Source organism: Equus caballus, chromosome 22 (genome assembly GCF_041296265.1).
Source record: "Equus caballus isolate H_3958 breed thoroughbred chromosome 22, TB-T2T, whole genome shotgun sequence".
Classification (NCBI taxonomy): domain Eukaryota; kingdom Metazoa; phylum Chordata; class Mammalia; order Perissodactyla; family Equidae; genus Equus; species Equus caballus.
Window position 1 is genome coordinate 24,074,959 of NC_091705.1, and position 20,901 is coordinate 24,095,859.

At 45.9% G+C, this 20,901-nt stretch overlaps 1 long non-coding RNA gene across 1 annotated transcript; it reads left to right on the forward strand.

Moving 5' to 3' along the window:
• Positions 1-1,007: 1,007 nt before the first annotated feature.
• On the forward strand, positions 1,008-19,486 carry LOC106782397 (uncharacterized). The gene is made up of 3 exons (XR_001379459.3): positions 1,008-1,119; positions 16,150-16,235; positions 19,049-19,486. It is a non-coding gene; the product is annotated as an uncharacterized lncRNA (long non-coding RNA).
• The last annotated feature ends 1,415 nt before the right edge of the window (positions 19,487-20,901 follow it).

The window sequence follows — 20,901 nt, forward strand, 5'->3', positions numbered from 1 at the left end:
TGTATTTAGGTTACAAAAAAGTGAGTTGATCAAGAGAAAAATATTAGGTAAGTGGTATGGTGTGGTTTATGAAGATGAAGTTTGGGAGACCCTCACTCAGCCTGGTCTTTTTTTTTTTTTTTTTTTTGAGGAAGATTAGCCGTGAACTAACTGCTGCCAATCCTCCTCTTTTTGCTGAGGAAGACTGGCCATGAGCTAGCATCGGTGCCCATCTTCCTCTGCTTTCTATGTGGGATGCCTACCACAGCATGGTGTGCCAAGCAGTGCTACATCCACACCCAGGATCCGAACCAGCGAACCCTGGGCCGCCGAGGCAGAACGTGCTCACTTAACCACTGCACCAGCGGGCCGGCCCCTCAGCCTGGTCTTTATGTCACGCCCTGGAGACCCCAGGACAAGACCCATGCGCTGTGGGGGAGGGGCAAGCGTGGAAATGGCAGTAAGAGAGAAATCCTGCTGTCCATACTCCGCTGGTGTTCACATCATCGTGTTATTGTGAAGGCTTTCCCTCGGCTTATATCATATTCATGAATATTTCAGGATCTTAGTCTAAGAAATCTTCCTCTTCTGAGCTCCCATAGCATGTTGAAATTTGAAACTTTCACCTTGCAAGTGAATAAGCACTTTACAGAAACTATCTCATCTAATTCACAGAATAACCCTATGAGCTTGGTCCTCTCCACTTTACAGATAAGGGCACTGAGGCACAGAAAGCTGAAGCAACTAGCTTAAAGTCACCGAGCTTGTGAGTGGCAGAGCTGGGACTCAAGCCAGGGAAGCATGAGACGAGTCAACGCCCTCAGCCCCTGTGCTGTGCTGCCTCTCAGGTCACTTCTCAGAAGACGTTGGCTTCTTGGTCACCCCAGCCAGACCAGAGCTTCCCCTAGAACAAGACTCATGCCTGAGGTATCTCCCTGTACCGGCGCCTGACCCAGTGCTTGGCTTTAAGAGTGCCCATTGTCTATGAGCTGAATGACTGAATATGCAAGAACGTGAGCTGACTTCGGGCACCGTGGCAGATTCATGGAGCAGGTTGGAGTTGAGATGAATGTGATTTCAACAGGTGGTTATGACAAAGAAGAGAAAGAATTCTGGATGGAGGAAACCGCATGAGCAAAGGTGCAGATAGGGGACTATAATTTGTCTAGTTGGAAATAATTTGACTGGAGTGGAAGAGTTTGGAAAGTTCTTTGGGGTCAGAACATGGTAGGAGGGTTGTGCCTTGAATGCCAGAGTAAAGAACTTGTGTTCCTAGGAGCAATGGGGAGCCAGTGAAGGCTACGATACAAGGGAAGTGACACAATCAGAACTGGGCGTTAGGGCGGTTATTCTGACTGTGGGTTTAAAACAACTGAGGGGAAAGTCTGTAAAGTGAAAACCAGAAAAAGAGCTCAGCTTGTGGGGAGCAGCGAGCAGTGCCGTGTGTGGATCTAGGGAGGCGGAGACCGGAGATGAGGCACCTAGGAAAGTCTGAGCAGTGTGAAGGGCCTGGAATGCCGAAGTAAGAGGTTTGGTCTTTTCCCCTGGGGAGCCAGGGGAAGCTTTTAAACCAAGGGTATTTGATCAGATCTTTATCAGGGCTTGTCTCTGGGTCAAGGGCAAGCAAATGGGGTGAGGGTGGGAGGAGAGATTTTCCAGGGCTCCCCAAGGGGCCACCTAAGCCATCTATGAGTGAAGAGGTCCCTGTAGGACCCCTTAAGGGCAGTGTCAAAAGGCAGAGCTGTGTAAATTATTCAAAAATATTATCGAAAATAAATTCATGCACAAGGTAAAACGTTTTTAAAGTACAAAAGAATATGTTTGTAGAGGGAAAAATCAGTGCCTGCTCCTGGCCCAGAACACTCCCCAAAGACAAACACTGCTAGCAGTTTCTTGTAAGCCTTCCAGAAATTTTTCTTGCCATCTATAAGCATACATTTATGTATAGATATACATCTAAGTATATGTATATCTTTTTTTTTAAAAAAAATCAAAACACAAAATTGTATGTTTGGCTCTTGCTTTTCTCATATAACATACCTTAGAGCTTTTTCTGTATCAGATGTGCAGATCTTTTTCCCTGTTTTTACCCTCTTCATAATGTTCCATAATATGTATGGACCATAATATGTATGTGCATTTAACCTATTGCGAGACATTTAAGTTTGACGTTTTTGGCCATCGCGAACAAAGCTGCCATGAAGAACCTGCAACAGGTGCCATTTCCCACATGTGCAAAGGCATCAGCAGGATATGTTTCTGGCGGTGGAGTTGGTGGGTGTGTGCATTTTTCATTTGATTGGCATGGCTATGCTGAACGAAGTTGTGCCACTTCGTCCTCCCTGGTATAGTGCCTGCTCCCTCACTGTCTGGTTTCATTGGTTTTTAACGTGGCTCTGGGAGAAGCCATTGGTCTTGAGTCTGGACACTTTGATTTCCATCCTGGTACTGCAGTGTGCTGACTATACACAGCCTATGAGACTTGGGTTCGAATCCCAGCTCAGCCACTAATTAATGTGTGACTCAGACAACTTATTAGCCCGTCTGAATCTCAGGTTTTGCATCTGTAAAATGGAAATAATGTCTTCAGTTGAGTCTCACTTTAAAGTCAGGTCCTAAAGTATAAAGACAAAGTTTATTCTCTTTCTACCCTAATTTGTTAAACCCATGTGTGATGTAACTCCATTCTACTTTGCAGGATTGTTGTGAGAATTAAAAAAACCAATATTGCCATAGTACCTGGCACATAGCAGATGCTTGATGATAATTATTTCACAAAACTGCAAAATCTCTCCGAGACTCAGTTTCTTCCACTATGAACCTGCAGTTGGCGTGGGCCTGCCAGGGAGATTCCAAAGTGCATGAAAACATTTTGCAACTGTTAGGAGGGCCCCGGATATGGGGGTTGAGTTTTATTTCGGTTCTGGCAGCCCTGCTAGGCACTGCCTGCTAGAAGCTTCCTTTCCTTCTCTCCTTGGCTTTTCGGTGTTGTGTTTGCTCATGGCAAGACCATCTTCTCTCAGCCGTTGCCGGAGAGCAAACAGGAACCCTGAACACTCAGCCTGCTGGGGAGATGGGCCTCCGGGAGAGACCCCCTCCTGTCTCTGGAGGATTAGGCTTCTGAGGAGCGGGGCCTGGAGGGAGCCAAGGACCCAGGCCTCGCAGGCCAGCGGTGTGCAGGCAGAGGCGGGGAATTGCCTCTTTGTGGCAGGAAAGGCCCTGGCCCTCTCTGAACTGCTGTCTCCACTTCAGCTGTAAAATGAGGGCTTTGGAGAGGGTGACCTTTGTAAAGGGCACTAGGTTTGGAGTCCAAAGCCTTGGGCATAAGGGCTAGCTTTAACATTAATCCAGTGTGTAATCACTGTGACTTAGTGTCCACATTTGTAAAATGGGAATACAAGTTAAACCATTGAACCCTTATGGATTGAGTCCCTCCTCCCGTGGAGCTTGCTTTCTAGTGGGGGAGAAACAGAGAAGGAACCAAAAAATGTATAATGAGTGAGGAGGCGATGAAAACTGTGAAGGAGAATGAAACAGGGTAAAGAGAAGGACAGCGACTGGGGCGGTCAGGGAAGGCCTCTGTGTCCTGGTGACATTTGAGGGGAGCCCTGAAGGAAGTGAGAGAGTGAGCTGTTTGGCTATCTGGGGAGTAATGTTCCAGGCAGAAGGAACAGCAAGTGCAGGAGGCCTGGAGTGGAGGTCAGCCTGGTGTGTTTGAGGGGCAGGGAGAAGGGGTAGGGGGTAAGGGATGAGAGGGAGCAAGAGCCAGATCAGAGTGGGCCAGGCCTCTGGCTTCTCCGTGAGTGATGTGAGAAGTCACTGGGAGGACTTAAGCAGGTGTGACATGATGTGACTCAGGTTTTATATTATCTATATCTTGGCAGTATAGCTGTCTATTACTCCACAACAAGTAACCTTAAAACGTATTCTCTTAAAGGAACAATAATCACGTATGATCTCTCACAGCTTTCGTGTGGGTCAGTAGTTTGGGAGCAGCTTGACTGAATGGTCTCTTGCAAGGTTGTAGTCAGATGTTGGCCAGGGCTGCGCTCATCTGAAGGCCTGACTGTGGCTGGAGGCTCCATTTCCAAGGTGGCTCACTCAAATGGCTGGCAAGTTGGGGTTGGCTGTTGGTGGGAGGCCACAGCTTCTCTCCACAGGCTTGCTTGGATGTCTTCACAACCTTGTGGCTGGCTTCCCTCACAGTGAATGATTCAAGAGACCCAGGCAGAAGCTGCAATGTCTTTATGACCCAACATCAGGAGTCATGCACCATCACTTCTGCCATTTTTGTTGGTCACACAAGCCCTATTCAAGGAGTCAGGGGACCACACAAGGCATAAGCACAAGGAATTGAGGACCACTGTGGGCCATCTTGGAGCCTGACTTCCACAAGTTTTTTGTTTGTTTTAATCACCAGAGTAAAATTTACTTTTTTGGGGGTGTACAGTTCTATGAATTTTAGCACATGTGTAGATTTGCGTAACCACCACCACAAACAGGATGCAGAGCAGTTCCATGACCCCTCAAAAACCCTCGTGTTTCCCTTTGTAGTGACGCAGCCTCTCCACCCTTAACCTGTGGTAACTGCTCATCTGTCATTCAAGTTTCATCTTTTTGAGAATGTCGTATACATGGAATCATGCAGTATGTCACCTTTTGCAATTGGCCTCTTTCACTCAGAGTAATGCCATTGAGCCTGCTATAGGTTGTTGCAGGTCTCGGGTGTTCGTTCCTTCCCGTTGCTGAGCTGTGTTCCCCTGTGTGGATGTCCCACAGTCGGTTCCCTGATTTACCCAGTGAGGGGTGACTTCCAATCTCGGGGGGTTACGACTATTGTGCCATAAGCAGTGGTGCACCATGCTCGTTCTCCCGTCCCTCTGTTCCTCTGCTCTCATGTATGTTCAATATGATGCCCCAGCCCCCTTAGACCTGTTTATCCTTTCAATCTTTTTCTCTCTGTTGTTCAGATTGGGCAATTTCTGTTGCTCTATCCTCAGGTTCACAGATTCTTTCCTGGGACATCTCCATTCTACTATTTAGCTCATCCATTGAGGTTTTTTTTTTTAAGATTTTATTTTTCCTTTATCTCCCAAAGCCCCCCCGGTACATAGTTGTGTATTTTTAGATGCGGGTCCTTCTACTTATGGCATGTGGGATGCCACCTCAGCGTGGCCTGATGAGCGGTGCCATGTCTGCGCCCAGGATTTGAACCGGTGAAACCCTGGGCCACCACAATAGAGCGTTCGAACTTAACCACTCAGCCACGGGGCCGGCACCTGAGTTTTTTATTTCAGTTATTGTATTTTTCAGTTCCAAAATTTCCCTTTGAAGAAGATATATATATTTCTTCTATTTATGAAAAAGTTGAAGAAAGCTCAGAATCTTTATCCTTACTACTTGGAGTATTTTTTTAAAATTGTGGTAAAACATGCATAACATAAAATTTACCATTTTAGGCAATTTTAAATATACAGTTCAGGGGCATTAAGTACGTTCACACTGTTGTGCAGCCATCACCACTTATCCAGCTCCAGAACTTTTTCGTCTTTTCAAATAAAACTCCATACCCATTAAATACTAACTCCCCATTCTCTCCTTGGAGCATCTTCATAACAGCTGCTTTAAGGTCTTTTTCAGATCATTCCAACATCTTGGTGTGGGCGTCTTTTCGTTATCTTTTCCCATGTGAGTTGAGATTTTCCTTTGTATTGTGAGTAATTTGTCCTGGAGTTTCTTTTTTTTTTTTTTTAATATTGGCACTGAGCTAACATCTGCTGCCAATCTTTTGTTTTTTCTTCTTCTTCTCCCCAAAGCCCCCCAGTATATAGTTGTATATTGTTGTTGTAGGTCCTTCTGGCTCTGCTATGTGGGACACTGCATCAGCATGGCTTGATGAGCGGTGCCATGTCCCCGCCCAGGATCCAAACCGGCAAAACCCTGGGCTGCCAAAGTGTAGCATGCGAACTTAACCACTCGGCCACGTGGTCGGCCCCGTCCTGGACATTTTGAATATTGTGTTATGAGCTCTGGTTCTTATTTAAATCCCATGGAGAATATTGATGTTTTTGTCTTAGCAGGCAATTGGCAAAGTGGGTTCAGGCTGCAAACTCCACCTGCCTTCTGTGGGTGTGGTTCCAATGTCAATCCTGTTTTCAAACCCTCTGTGATGCCATGTGCAGCTGTCCTGTGTGCGTGTCACTCACGGAACAGTTCAGAACTCGGGTGGTGGCCTAGCTCATGATTCAGTTCTCAAAGTCTGTGGTAAGCTCTTTAGGGTAGATCCACTCATGTGCAGCTAGAGGGTGAGCCCAGAAGTCCATAAATAACTCTGTGGGTCACTTTCCCAAACTCCTCCCTCACTGAGACCTCCCTGGGACTTTTTGGTTCCCTGGGGCCTTATTTACCCAACTCTGATGCGCATTTCCCACAACAGCACCCACCTCTGGGGCCAAAGCAATAAGGGCTCATCCCTCCATCTCAGGACCATAGCTCCTCCAGTTAGACAGGAAGATTCCCCTTCCTTGTAGCTTCAGGCTCTTGCAGGCACGTGCCACCACCTCTGCCACCGTGAGCCTGGGGGCTAGGGCACAAGAGAACGGAGAGAAGAAAAGAAGTGGGGGGGCTGGCCCAGTGGTGCAGCAGTTAAGTGCTCACGTTCTGCTTCAGTGGGGTTCGCCGGTTCAGATCCCGGGTGCGGACATGGCACCACTTGGCAAGCCATGCTGTGGCAGGCATCCCACATATGAAGTAGAGGAAGATGGGCAAGGATGTTAGTTCAGGGCCAGTCTTTCTCGTAAAAAAAAAAAAAAAAAAGAGGAGGATTGGAAGCAGTTAGCTCAGGGCTAATCTTCCTCAAGAAAAAAGAAAAAAGAAAAGAAGTAGGGATCTCCCTCCCTCTCTCTAAGTGTTAGGAGATCTCTTTCCTATTTCTGGAGCCAAAACTAGGGGGTTTCTCCTGACACTCCCTCTGTTCACGCTGATGCCCACTTTTGGGTTTGAGGCTGCGTTGAGACCAGCCCAGAGAATACCGGAGGAAAAAACCAAGTGTAGACTCACTGGCAGATTGACGGTACTTCAATCACTGATCTTCCCCAATCTGCCTGCTCCTGTTGACTTCTCAGAGCCCTCAACTAGCTGCCCCGTGCCTTCTGCCCCGGGTCGGGGCTGCCTTCAGCAGCACAGGCAGCGTGGAGACCGCTTACTCCATCTTACCGGAACTGGAAGCACTGCCTCAGGGTTTGCATCAGTGCCTCTGGCTGGTGAGCAGACAGTGGACCGATGGGGGCCTGGGGTGGAAGCAAGCAGGCCTGTGAGGATGTTGGGGGAATCTTCACAGAGATGACCCCTGGGTTGAGTCTTAAAGAAAGGTGGTGGTTTTCAGAAGGGTGGTTGGGGGCAGGGCATTCAGGGCATGAGCGATGTCTGGGAGGGATATCAGAGCGGATTGGGAAGTCTGGGGTGAAGGGTGCAGGGGTGGGGCGCTCTGAGAGAGAAGGCCAGGGACTGGGCTGGGACTGCCTGTTGGGAGGTGAGTGGTTGGTTTCTGATTTCTATGGGTCGAAGAAAAAGTCCAGGTAATGTTTTCCACTAGTGTGCGGGGAGGGGAAGCCCCCACCTCCAAACCTGAGACAGGATGTGGGCATGCGTGTGGGTGTCTGAAGCCTTGGCAGGGAAAGGTGCCATCTAGGCTGAAAAGGCCAATGGCCCAGTTCCTTCAGAGAAAGGAGGGCACGATTTCACAGCTACTGAAAGGGAATGCATTCTGCTGCAGCCTTTCTTGGGTCCAAAGATCTATGAGGGGGCCAAGGGCATGTCTGCTTCTGTGCCCAAAATAACAAATCTAACATTTCCTAAGGCTTTCTGTAAATTAGTTGGGAGAGGCGGGAGAGTAAGGTGTCTAGAGGTAGGAATGACAAAGAGCTTTTGCTATTTTCTTTTTTAATTTTTAGAAATTTCAAGCCACATTTATTAGTTCTCTATTGCTGTGAACAAATCACCCCAAAACTCAGCAGCTGAAAACGATATACATTGATTACTTCATGTAGTTTCTGAGAGTCAGGAATCTGAATCAGCTTAGCTGGGTGCTTCTGGCTCGAGGTCATCGTGAGGTTGCAGTCAGGATGTCGGCCAGGCCTGCGCTCATCTGAAGGCTTTGCTGGGGCTGGAGCGTCTACTTCCAAGATGGCTCATTCACATGGCTGTCGGCAGGAGGCTTCAGTTATTCCTCCTGTGGGCCTCTCTGCAGGGCTGCTCTTGATATGGCAGCTGTTCCCCCAGAACAAGGGTCCGAGAGAGAGCAGGAGACCAAGATGGAAGCTGCAGTGCCTTCTGTGATGTGATCCCAGAAGTGGCATACCAACATTTCTGCCATATTCTGTTGGTCACACAAGCCATTGCTGGTTCAGTGTGGGAGGGGACTATACAAGGGTTTGAATACCAGGAGGCAGGGGTCCGTGAGGGCCATCTTAGAGGCTGCCTACCACAGCGTGTGAATAGATTACCAACTCAATTTCCTAAATTTAAAGAGATCACTGAGACATATTAATAGAAAAAAGCAAGATGCCTTTTTGTATAATCTCACTTAAATTAAACAGAACACAAAATCTATAGATTTCTATTATACGTACATATGTAAATGTATAGAAAAAGGTCTGGAAGGATCCACTTCAAACTTAAAACTGTTAACAGTGTTATCTGTGGAGACAGAGATGGAATGAATGTTGTGAAAGGGAGTGTACCGTTCACACTATCTTTTTCTTTATGATTTGACTCATTGGGTTACTCTTCTAATTTTCTGTTGATGGATAGAAAAACACCCCAAACTTAGTGGTGTAAAATGAGAATTCTTTTATTCTGCTCACACATCCTATGAGTTGAGAATTTGGACAAGGCATAGCAGAATTGGTTTGCCCCTGTTCCGGGAGGTCTGGGGCCTAAGCTGGGAAAACAGCTGGGGGTGACTGTGATTGTGGTACCTGGGCTCAGGTGACTGGAAAGGTGGGCTCAGACAGGGCCACTGACTGGAACACCTACGAATGGCCTCTCAGTAAGATCTGAGCTTCCTCACAGCATGAAAGCTGTGTTCCGAGAGGAAGTGTCCTAGGAGGAAGCATCTGGAGAGGAGGCAAAGAGAACCAGGCAAAGCTGCCTATCTTTTTATAACGCAATGTCAGAAGTCACATAGCATCACAGCACATCTGCCACACTCTCTTGGTTCAATCAGCCATAAGCCCACTCAGATTCAAGGAAAGAGGATAGGGATTCTGACTCTCAATGGGAGGAGTGTTAAGGAATCTGCAGCCATTTTTTTAAAACTTATACACTTACTCATCTGATTTTAAAATCTATTTTAAATAAAGAGTGAGAAATAAAACTTGGAGGCTGCCTTTCCTGAGACAGTGGGTTGGGAGCACCTAGGCACATGCCCACAGCTACTGCATCCCAGACTCTTAGGTCCTTTATCTCCTTGAGCCCGAGCATCTCAGGGAAACTGAGATAACTCGGCAGTTACAACTTGTAATTCTTTTTTGTTGTTCTCTCTTTTCATTACCTGGGACCAAGCCCTTTATGTAAATATTCGTGTATGGATTTATTTGTTCCCCATGGCTTGTTCCAAAAAGGAGTTGAGGAAGCTTACAAGAATTCATACAATATAATCATATAATTAAAAATATATAAATAGATCAAGAAACCAAGGTGAAGGGAAAGGAAAGGTTGAAGCAGCAAGTTGAGACCAGAGGAGAAGTTACTTCTTAACAATATATGCTGCAAAGTCTTAAGTAAATTTTTGACATTGCAGGGCTGGAAGGAATTATATATGCTGTTTGCTCCAGTTCCCCAACTGGCTCTTGAAATCTCTTCCCAACACCCCTACCAAGTAGCCAGCTAGCTTCAGTTTGTACATCTCCAGTGACGGGGAGCTCACTACATTGTGGGGCAATTCCAACTATTAGAGAGTGTGGACCCTGGAGTCACAAACTCAGATGCTTCCAAGGGTCAGGCAGTCAAGGAAAACGAGGGAGGCCATTCCATGGGGGGCTGGGGAGCATATGGCAAAGTGGAATTTACACATCCCATTTAAGGGGGGCAACTGCTACTCCCTCCAGCCAATTATTGCCATGTGGCAAGCCAGGCCCAGTGTGGCCAAGTCTTTACGTATCTCAAGACAAGCTAGAAACCCCAATTTATATGGGAAATCTCGTTTTTAAAAGTTGGCAGTTAATTCTTGATTTTATAAAACATCAACCAGGCCAAATAAAATGCAACTGCTGATAGATGCTGCCTATAGTCCCCCAGTTCGTGAGCCCAGAAGAAGCCAAAGTCACAGGCTTTGAAGTTGGGTTAGAACAGACTGACTCTGGCTCTGCCGCTTACTCACTGGGTAATTGTTTGGAGCCTCAGTTCTCATCTGTAAAATGGGGATAATAATAGTTCCTACCTCTTAAAGACATAGATGTGTGATAAGAAAGATGGGCTGTGAAGTATTTACCAAAGTGCCTGGCACACAGGAAGCACTCAATAAATGCACTGCTATACATAAATAAATCATGAACAAATACTTATAAATATATGTGCAGAGCTAAATAAATGCAGTCGATAAATTGACTATAATGAGGGCCTCTCTGGGGCTTCCATCCACTGATCCCAGCTCTGCCTGCAAAGGTAACTTTTGGTAAGGGTGGTTGAGGTACGTTCCAAGGTTTGGGGACTTTGTTTTTTATTGCTAGATGCGCAGTTCACATTTTCCCCATGGGTGCCAGAACATACAGTATTTTCCTTTGTCCAGGGCTGAGACAAAACTCAGCTGAGAGAGGAAGTCTGCAGGATCCCTCTTTGGGGTGGGGAGTGATGAACAGATATGGACAGAGATGTGTCGTGTGTGTGTGTGTGTGTGTGTGTGTGTGTGTGTGTGTGTGTGGAGAGAGGGGTCCAGGGGAAAGGGCAGTCCAGGCGGGTTGAACCCCTGGAACAAAGGCAGAGAAGCCGGCGAGCACGAGGAGTCTGGCCAGAGAGAAAGGGAAAAACAGCCAACGATGAGGTGGGCCTGTGTTGGCAGGAGGAGCCGCCAGCCCATTCCTCGGGGAGATGAAGAGCCATCAGAGAGCTGTGGGCAGAGCAGATCCATGGAGGCAGGGACAGGATAACCAAGAAGGACCACACTTTGCCAGTCACTGAAGGTGCTAACATGCTTCCGCAGGCCCCATCTCCGATCACTCGACTCCACCAGTCTGGGAGCCTCTGAGGAGGAGGGGAATAGAATATTTTTTTATCTTCCTGCCCTAAAGACACGCTCACTATTGGCAGAGGACTTGAGAGAGGTGAAGGGACTGAGCTGGGCCGCCTGGCTGTAGGCAGAGGTGAGAGTGTGAGCTCTGGGTTCACGTGGTCACTGTGTACTTGGCTAGTTGGCCCGTCTGCAAGGTGGGGATGAGAATGGTACCTTCATAAAGGTGATTGGCAGGATTGATGTGCTTGACTCCTTGCAAATGCTCCATAAATCCTTTCTGGGACTTTCCGCTCCCCTGTGGCCTTCCCCTTGGTCTCCTTCCCCTGGGTTAACACCTAGTACCTGTGGGTTGTCTGTCCCCTCCCCAGCCCACGTGCCCTCCCTCTCCATCTCCTGATCCCGCTTTCCTGCTGGTCCAGAATGTGCCTTTGAATTTCTTTACTTCTGATGCTCCTCGGGAAAAGCCAAAAGATCACACGTTGCTGGTGAATGGCAGAGTTGGGTCTTGAATCCCGGTCTGACTGACGCCGAGGTTTATGAACTTGGATACCACACTGCACTCCTTGGGCCTGATGCTCGCTGGCTGTGAGAAAGCGAGGGCCTTGGTTGAGGCCCCACAGCTGTGAGTGGCAGAGCCAAGATCCAAACCCAGATCTGCCTGGCTCCAAACCTGGTGATTCTCCCTTACTCTGCCCTCCCCAACCCCCATATGGAATCTTTAGTTGCCCTTTAGAATAATTACCATGCTTCTCCCATATGGCCATTAAGTAATGAAGCATTTCACTATAGCGTTTCATTATCAGCTCTCTCACAGGAATTCTGTGAGGTCATCCAGTGGAAGTTGCACCCAATTTATGGATGAAGAAACTGAGGCTCAGCGAGGGAAAGCAACTTGTCCAAGGCCACACAGAATTGGTATATCCAAAACTCCTCATGTTTCCAGAGTCCTAACCCAGTGCAAACTCCACGTCTTAGCCATCTTCAGGTGTTTTGTTGCTCCCAAAACAATGCCCTGCCCTCAGTCCTTTCAATAAATGTTTCCTGAGGGGTTGGCCTCCCCTGTGTCAGATGCTAGCTTTGTGCAGAGCGTGAGTCTGGTTGTGCCCAGGGCATCAGAGATGGCCTTGCTGCTGAGGGAAGTAAAAGAGAAGTGACCATGTTCTGATGGATCTTCATGACCCTCCAGGAGGTGACCCCAGGAACTGTAATCATCAGGGCCAGGATGGTGGGGGTGCTAATGATGTCCTTCACTGAGACCATAATAGCTACTTAATTTGTTTATTTATTTATTTTTTTATTAATGTTATGATAGATTACAGCCTTGTGAGATTTCAGTTGTACATTTTTGTTAGTCATGTTGTGGGTACACCACTTCCCCCTTTGTGCCCTCCCCCCACCCCCCCTTTTCCCTGGTAACCACCGATCTGATCTCCTTATCAATATACTAACTTCCACCTATGAGTGGAGTCATATAGAGTTCATCTTTCTCTGACTGGCTTATTTCGCTTAACATAATACCCTCGAGGTCCATCCACGTTGTTGTGAATGGGCCAATTTCGTCTTTTTTTATGGCTGAGTAGTATTCCATTGTGTATATATACCACATCTTCTTTATCCAATCATCAGTTTCTGGGCATGTAGGCTGGTTCCACGTCTTGGCTATTGTAAATAATGCTGCGATGAACATAGGGGTGCAACGGACTCTTGAGATTTCTGATATCAGGTTCTTAGGATAGATACCCAGTAATGGGATGGCTGGGTCATAGGGTATTTCTATTTTTAACTTTTTGAGAAATCTCCATACTGTTTTCCATAGTGGCTGTACCAGTGTGCATTCCCACCAACAGTGTATGAGGGTTCCTCTTTCTCCACAACCTCTCCAACATTTGTCGCTCTTGGTTTTCGATGTTTTTGCCAATCTAACGGGTGTAAGGTGATATCTTAGTGTAGTTTTGATTTGCATTTCCCTGATGATTAGCGATGATGAACATCTTTTCATGTGTCTATTGGCCATATTCATATCTTCTTTTGAGAAATGTCTGTTCATGTCCTCTGCCCATTTTTTGATCGGGTTGTTTGTTTTTTTGTTGTTAAGCAGTGTGAGTTCTTTGTATATTATGGAGATTAACCCTTTGTCGGATAAGTGGCTTGTAAATATTTTTTCCCAATTAGTGAGCTGTTTTTTTGTTTCAATCCTGTTTTCCCTTGCCTTGAAGAAGCTCTTTAGTCTGATGAAGTCCCATTTGTTTATTCTTTCTATTGTTTCCCTCAACTGAGGAGTTATAGTGTCCGAAAAGATTCTTTTGAAACTGATGTCAAAGAGTGTACTGCCTATATTCTCTTCCAAAAGACTTATTGTCTCAGGCCTAATCTTTAGGTCTTTGATCCATTTTGAGTTTATTTTGGTGTGTAATTTGTTTATTTTTTAAGAATTTATTTTTGGGGCCGGCCTGGTGGTGCAGTGGTTAAGTGTGCATGTTCCGCTTCGGCGGCCCGGGGTTCGCCAGTTCAGATCCCAGGTGCCGACATGGCACCTCTCGGCAAGCCATGCTGTGGCAGGTGTCCCACATATAAAGTAGAGGAAGATGGGCACAGATGTTAGCTCAGGGCCAGTCTTCCTCAGCAAAAAAAGAGGAGGATTGGCAGTGGATGTTAGCTGATGTTAGAATTTATTTTTATTTCATTTTGTTTTGTTTTCAGGAAGATTAGCCCTGAGCTAACATCTGCTGCCAATCCTCCTCTTTTTGCTGAGGAAGACTGACCCTGAGCTAACATCCGTGCCCATCTTCCTCTACTTTATATGTGGGACACCTGCCACAGCATGGCTTGCCGAGAGGTGCCATGTCCGCACCCGGGATCCAAACCAGCGAACCCCGGGCCGCCGAAGTGGAACATGCGCATTTAACCACTGTGTCACTAGGCCTGCCCCTGAATTTATTTTTTTAGAGCAGTTTTAGGTTCACAGCAAAGTGGAGGGGAAGGTACCAAGATTTCCCATATACCCACTGTCCCCACACATGTATAACCTCTCACATTATCAACATCTCCAACCAGAATGGTACATTTGTTACAACTGATGAACCTACACTGACAATCATTATCACCCAAAGTCCACTCTTGGTGTCCATTCTATAGGTTTGGACAATGTATAATGACATATGTCCACCATTATAGTATCCTACAGAGTACTTTCACTGCCCTAAAAATCCTCTGTGCTCTGTTTACTCCTTCCTCCCCTAGCCCCTGGCAGCTACTTAGCTTTTTACTCTCCACAGTTTTGCCTTTTCTAGAGTGTCACATGGTTGGAATCATACAATATGCAGTCTTTTCAGATTGCCTTCTTCCACTTAGTAATATGCATTTAAGTTTCCTCCATGTCTCTTCGTGGCTTGATAGCTCATCTCTTTTTGTGCTGAATAATACTCCATGGTCTGGATGGAGCACAGTGCATGTGTCCATTCACCTATGAAGGACATCTTGGTTGCTTCCAAGTTTTGGCAGTTATGAACGAAGCTGCTGTATAAACGTCCATCTGCAGGTTTTGTGTGGACATGAGTTTTCAGCTCCTTTGGGTAAATACCAAGGAGTGCGGTTGCTGGATAGGATGGTAAGGGTATGTTTAGTTTTGTAAGAAACTGCTAAACTGTCTTCCAAAGTGGCTGTGCCATTTCGCGTTCCCACTTAGTCATTCTAATAGACGTGCAGTGCAGCTACTTCATTTCCACAGTGAGCATAATTCCTGCTTAATACATACAGTTTGGAAAATATGAAAAGGCATTAAGAAGAAAATAGGGCCGGCCCCGTGGCCGAGTGGTTAAGTTCGCGTGCTCCACTTCATGGCCCAGGGTTTCGCTGGTTCGGATCCTGGGCGTGGATGTGGTACCGTTCATCAGGCCATGTTGAGGCAGCGTCCCACATAGCACAACCAGAGGCACTCACAACTAGAATATGCAACTATGTACCGGGGGGTATTGGGGGAAAGAAGAAGAAGGAAAAAAAAAAGATTGGCAACAGATATTAGCGCAGGTGCCAATCTTTAAGAAGAAGAGGGGCTGGCTCCGTGGCCGAGTGGTTAAGTTCGCGCACTCCGCTGCGACGGCCCAGGGTTCGGATCCTGGGCACTGACATGGCACCGCTCGTCAGGCCACGTTGAGGCGGTGTCCCACATCGCACAACTAGAAGGACCTGCAACTAAGATATACAACTATGTATAGGGGGTTTTGGGGAGATAAAGCAAAAAAAGAAGAAAATAATAATGAACTATAATCCCCATACCCAAAGGTAATGACCATTGTGAAATCTGAAGTCTATCCTTCTAGCTTTTTCTATGCCTACACACATGTCACTATACACATACACACATACACTTCTTTTGAAACCAAATGCGTGATCCTACAGTAACTAGAGTAGCATCCTTATAGCAGATACTGTTGGTTGTGTACTCAATACACACCTCCCCTTCTTCTCTGTTCACAGAACTTCAGTTTTGTCTTTAGATAGTAATAGAGTTGCCTGAATCTCAGAGAGGTTCAGCCTGTCCTGGAAGATGAATCATGGCTGGTCTGGACCACTCATGCTAATCTTATTCCCCTTCTAGATTGCATCACTGCACTGTCCAGTTCAGTTACCATTACCCACATGTGGCTCTTAACATTTAAATTAATTAAAATGAAATAAAATTTAAAATGTAGTTCCTCAGCTGCACGAGCCACATTTCAAGTGCTCAAAAGCCACGCGTGACTGTGGCTACGGTGTGGGACAGCACGGATATAGAACGTTTCCACAGCTGCAGAAAGTTTTATTGCCCAGCACCAGAGATGTACTTGTGGCCCACTGCTGACCATGAAACAGGAGTGGTGGGTTTGCTACCCCACCCCACCTGAGTAGAAAGACAGAGCCTCATTACGACAAAACCTCTGCTCTGCTTCCTCCTGACCCAGATGCTGGTGTGGGTGTGTGATGCCTGGAGCAGCCATCTTGCAACAAGGTACAAGTGCAAGGACAAGAAGACAACTTGCTGAGGCTGGTAGGTGGAGTAGGATGCAAAGAGCTAAGGGCCTCTTTCTGTTTTAAAAAATTGTGGTGGGGGCGGGCCCCATGGCCAAGTGGTTAAGTTCGCACACTCTGCTTCTGAGGCCCGGTGTTCTCCAGTTCAGATATTGGGCGCGGACCTACACACTACTCATGAAGCCATGCTGTGACAGCGTCCCACATAGAAGAACTAGAATGACTTACAACTAAGATATACAACTATGTACTGGGGCTTTGGAGAGGGGAAAAAAAAGAGAGGAAGATTGGCAACAGATGTTACTCAGGGCCAATCTTCCTCACCAAAAAACAAAACAAAACAAAATGTAATATACACATAACATAAAATTTACTATCTTAATCCTTTTTAAGTATAGAATTCAGTAGTATGAAGTACATTCATATTATTGTGCAGCCAGTCTCCAGAACTCTTCATCTTGCAAAACTGAAACTTCGTACCCATTAAACAACTCCTCCATTCCCCTCCGTCCCCAGCCCCTGACAACCACCATTCTGCTTCACGTCTCTGTGAATTTGTCTACTCTGGGTACCTCATAGAAGTGGAATCATATGGCACTTACCATTTTGTGACTGGCTTACTTCACTTAGCATAATGTCCTCAGGACTCATCCATGTTGTAGCATGTGTCAGAATTTCCTCCTTTTTTAAGGCTGAATAATATTCCGTTGTATGTCTATACCACATTTTGTTTATCCATTCATCCAGGATGGACACCTGGGTTGCTTCACCTTTTGTCCATTGTGAACATGGGTTTACAGATCTCTCATGGGTGTACAAAGCAGTGTCTTTTCGGACCCTGCTTTCAGTTCTTTTTGTGTATACCCAGAAGTGGAATTGCTGGGTCATATGTTAATCCTATTTTTAATTTTTTGAGGAACCCATACTGTTTTCCCCAGCAGCTGCACCATTTTACATTCCCACCAACAGTGCACAGGGGTTACAATTTATTCACATCCTCACCAACACTTGTTATTTTCTGTTTTTTTGTGGTTTTGATTTCCATTTCCCCAATGTTGACATTGTTGTTGCATTTCTATAGTGTTGTCAAACATCTTTTCATGTGTTTGTTGCCCATTCATATATCTTTTTTGGAGAAATCTCTATTCAGGTCCTTTGCCCGTTTTTTAATCAGAGTATTTGTTGTTGTTGTTGAGTTGTAGGAATTCTTTATATATTCTGGATATTAACGTCTTATCAGATACATGACTTGCAAATATTTTCTGTAGGGTTGCCTTTTTCATTCTATTGATTGTGTAAAAGACTGTTTCTTGATGATCACCATGCAGTTAAAAGTCTTCCTAATGGACATAGGTATCCTATTTTCCTCCTTATTATATTTTCATAAGCGTGTCCCTGGATCATTAGATGCTCTTCAAAAATATAATTTTTGATGGCAACATAATATTCCCCCCTTATTGACATATCTTGGTTTATCTATCCATCCCCCTAATGCTAGACATAATATTTCCCTGTTGTAAGTGAAGCTGGGAGGAACATGCTTGTATCTAAATCTTTAGGAGCATCTCTCATTATTTCCTCAGAGTTGATTCCTAGAGGTGGAACGGGCTGACTCAAGAGTTTCTTAGTCATCATTGTTAATTTTCCTTGCAATCTGTGCCAACTTCATCCCATCAGCAGTGCTCCTCTCTATTCTTGCCAACCTTGAGTATTAGGCATTAAAAAATCTGCTAATTTGAAAAGTGAACGATGACAATATATGTTTCTAAATACATGTTTTGTGTGCTTCTATGTGCCAGCCACTGTGCTAAACACAGAGGATACCAATAAATAAGGCAAAACCCAGTCCTGGGACTTTGATTCTAGTCCTGGTTCTGTCACCAGGCTTCTATGACCTCCTTCTGGCTTTGAGATTTTAATTATTGCTTTTTCTTCATTCTCCACCCTTTGCTGTGTCTTATAGCTAGGAAAGCATTCTCTGGGTAAATTCTCACAGCAACGCTGCAGGAGGCAAGCAGAGAAATGAGGTCCAGAAAGGTGAACTAACTTGCCCAAGGTCATACAGTCAGTTAAGTGCCTGAGGAAGAAGCAATTAGCAGCCAACTCCTGTCTGGCTTTCTTCAGAAAACATCAAAGATGTGAATTTAGAAGGTGTTAGCTTGATTCCCAGCCGTTAGAGCCTCCGTCAGGTCCCAGAGTCTCACCCATACCGAACCTGGGCATTCGGCCAAGCGAGAACCATCCAGCGTGTCTCAGGTGCTTGGCCTTGGTCCAAGCCCGGCATCTTATTTCTTTCTGAAAGGGGCTCTGGGATGCCACCTCCTCGCATTTTAATAAGTCATTCCCTTTGCAGTCCTTTTTTTTTAGTTGTAATCAACACAACATTATATTATTTTCAGGTATACAACACCATCATTCAATATTTGTACATAGTGCAAAATGATTGCAATAAGTCCAGTTAACATTCATCACCATACACAGTTAGAAAAAAATTGTTTTTCTTGTGATGAGAACTTTCAAGATCCACTCTCCTGGTTACTTTCAAATATGCAATGCAGTGTTATTAACTATAGTCACCGTGCTGTACCTGACATCCCCATGACTTACTCATTTCGTAACTGGAAATTTGTACCTTTTGACCCCCTTTGCCCATTTCACCCAGCTCAGGAAACCACCAGTCTGTTCTCTGCATCCATGAGCTTGGGGGTTTTTTGTTTTGTTGTTTTTTTGTCTGTTAGATTCTACATATAAGTGAGATCACACAGTATTTATCTTTTTCTGTCTGACTTGTTTCACTTACCTTTGTAGTCTTTTTCCATGACTCTTTTTCAGTCCTCTTCCCCAAATGGTATTAAATTTCCAAGAAGACTCAACTCTCTTAACCAGAGGACTCCTTACATTGGCAACTATCATCTCCCTGGAGGACGCCATGGCCCGGACCCGGTAAAGAAAGGAAAGAGACCCACCATTTCTAGAGCACCACTAAATGCCAGGCATCGTCCACATGGTATCTCAGTTAACCCTCACAGTGAACCTGAGCAGTAGCATGCATAGCCCCATTTTGCAGATGAGGAAACCAAGTCCCAGAGAGGTAATGTGACTTGCACTGGGTCACTCAGGTATCTGGTATGAAGAGGAGCTGGGATTGAAACCTATGGCCATTTGGACCCCACAGTCCATGCTTGTCAATTTTCATAGCCCTGAGCTGCGCTGTCTAATACAGTAGCCACTAGCCACGTGTGGCCATTTAAACTTAAATTAATTCAAGTTGAATAAATAAAATTTAGTTCCTCAGTAACACTAGCTACATACAAGTGCTCAATAGCCACATGTGGCTGGTGGTTACTGTCTTAGACATCACAGATATAGAACATTTCTACCATCGTGGAAAGATCTGTTGGATAGCACAGTTCTGGAATGTCGGAGAAGAAAGGAAATTTGGTGATTTTACCCTTGCATGGGGAGCCAGGCCATCTACCATTGGTCAGCCCTGTGGGGAGTCCATCAGAAGTTACTTTCCCTGGATGAGATCATGATTCAACCATCCGTGGGTTTCAGGGCTGTGTCTTACCTTTCTCCTGGTTTGGGGGGAGACTGTAAGCTGGCTCCACTTAGTCCCACCCACAATAGGTGCCAGCTGATCCCTTCCTTCACTTCCCTTTTGCCCCTAAACCCCTAGGAATCCATTGCCACCCTCTGTCACAGGGGATTCAGTATGTCCCTGGCCATTAAAATGGGATATCCTCATGCGATAAGTCAGATGGGGACTGAGCAAAATTTCATGACACAGTGGGCTTCATTCTAGCTGGGTGGTCACTGGGTGACATGCTTGATGCTTGAGAGAGGTGTCCTTATTGAGTGACAACAAGGGGGAAGACTGGAGGAGCTCCTTGGCAAAGGGGATGTCTGGTTATAATGGGAGATTTTTCTCCTGCCTTGCAACAGAATACCTTTCCTATGTTTGGGGAATTCTCAATTTTGTAAATGAAGGCAGTCTTCCTCCCAAGAAAGAAGCCAAAATGTCAGATGTTTGCCTTCAGAGCTTCCACTGCAGGTAGGAGATAGGCATGTGTTCAAGGCTCAACCAATCAGAGCTTGGGTTACAAAGAAACTGGGACTGTGGGGGATCCTCATGGGAGGATGGGTGAGAGTTGTGTTGAGATGGTGCCTGTGGCTGGCTGGCCATAGTGAAAGCTGGGCATCCAGTATCCTCACCAGTAGTACATGGTCCCACATGATCTGGCCTCCCTCATTCCTGGCCACTTCTAGAAACTTCCTGGTGACTTTTTAAACTTCCCATTACCCTTTTAATAAATTCCGTTTGTGCTACCATCAGTCAGAGTCAGTTCTATAACTTATGATGAACTGACACAATGGTGCTACGACAGATGGAATAGAATTAGACTAGATTGTTCTAGACTGGAGTTTGCTCTGGTGGAAGCTGAGGGAGGGTCTCTGCTGTGATCCACATGATCTCTCCACATCAGGATCCCTTGTTCCAGCCTCACTGGCCTCTTTGCCCTTGCTGTGTTCTCACCATCTCTTCCCTCCCAGAGAATCTCCGCAGTCAGGATGTTGAAAGCCTGCTCTGACTTGTCAAGGCTTCTTCCATTCCCTGAGTCTCCTCTCCAGGATTTTGGGGCTCAGAAAGTCCTTTCCCTGTTTTTCTGCTGAAACAGCTCCTC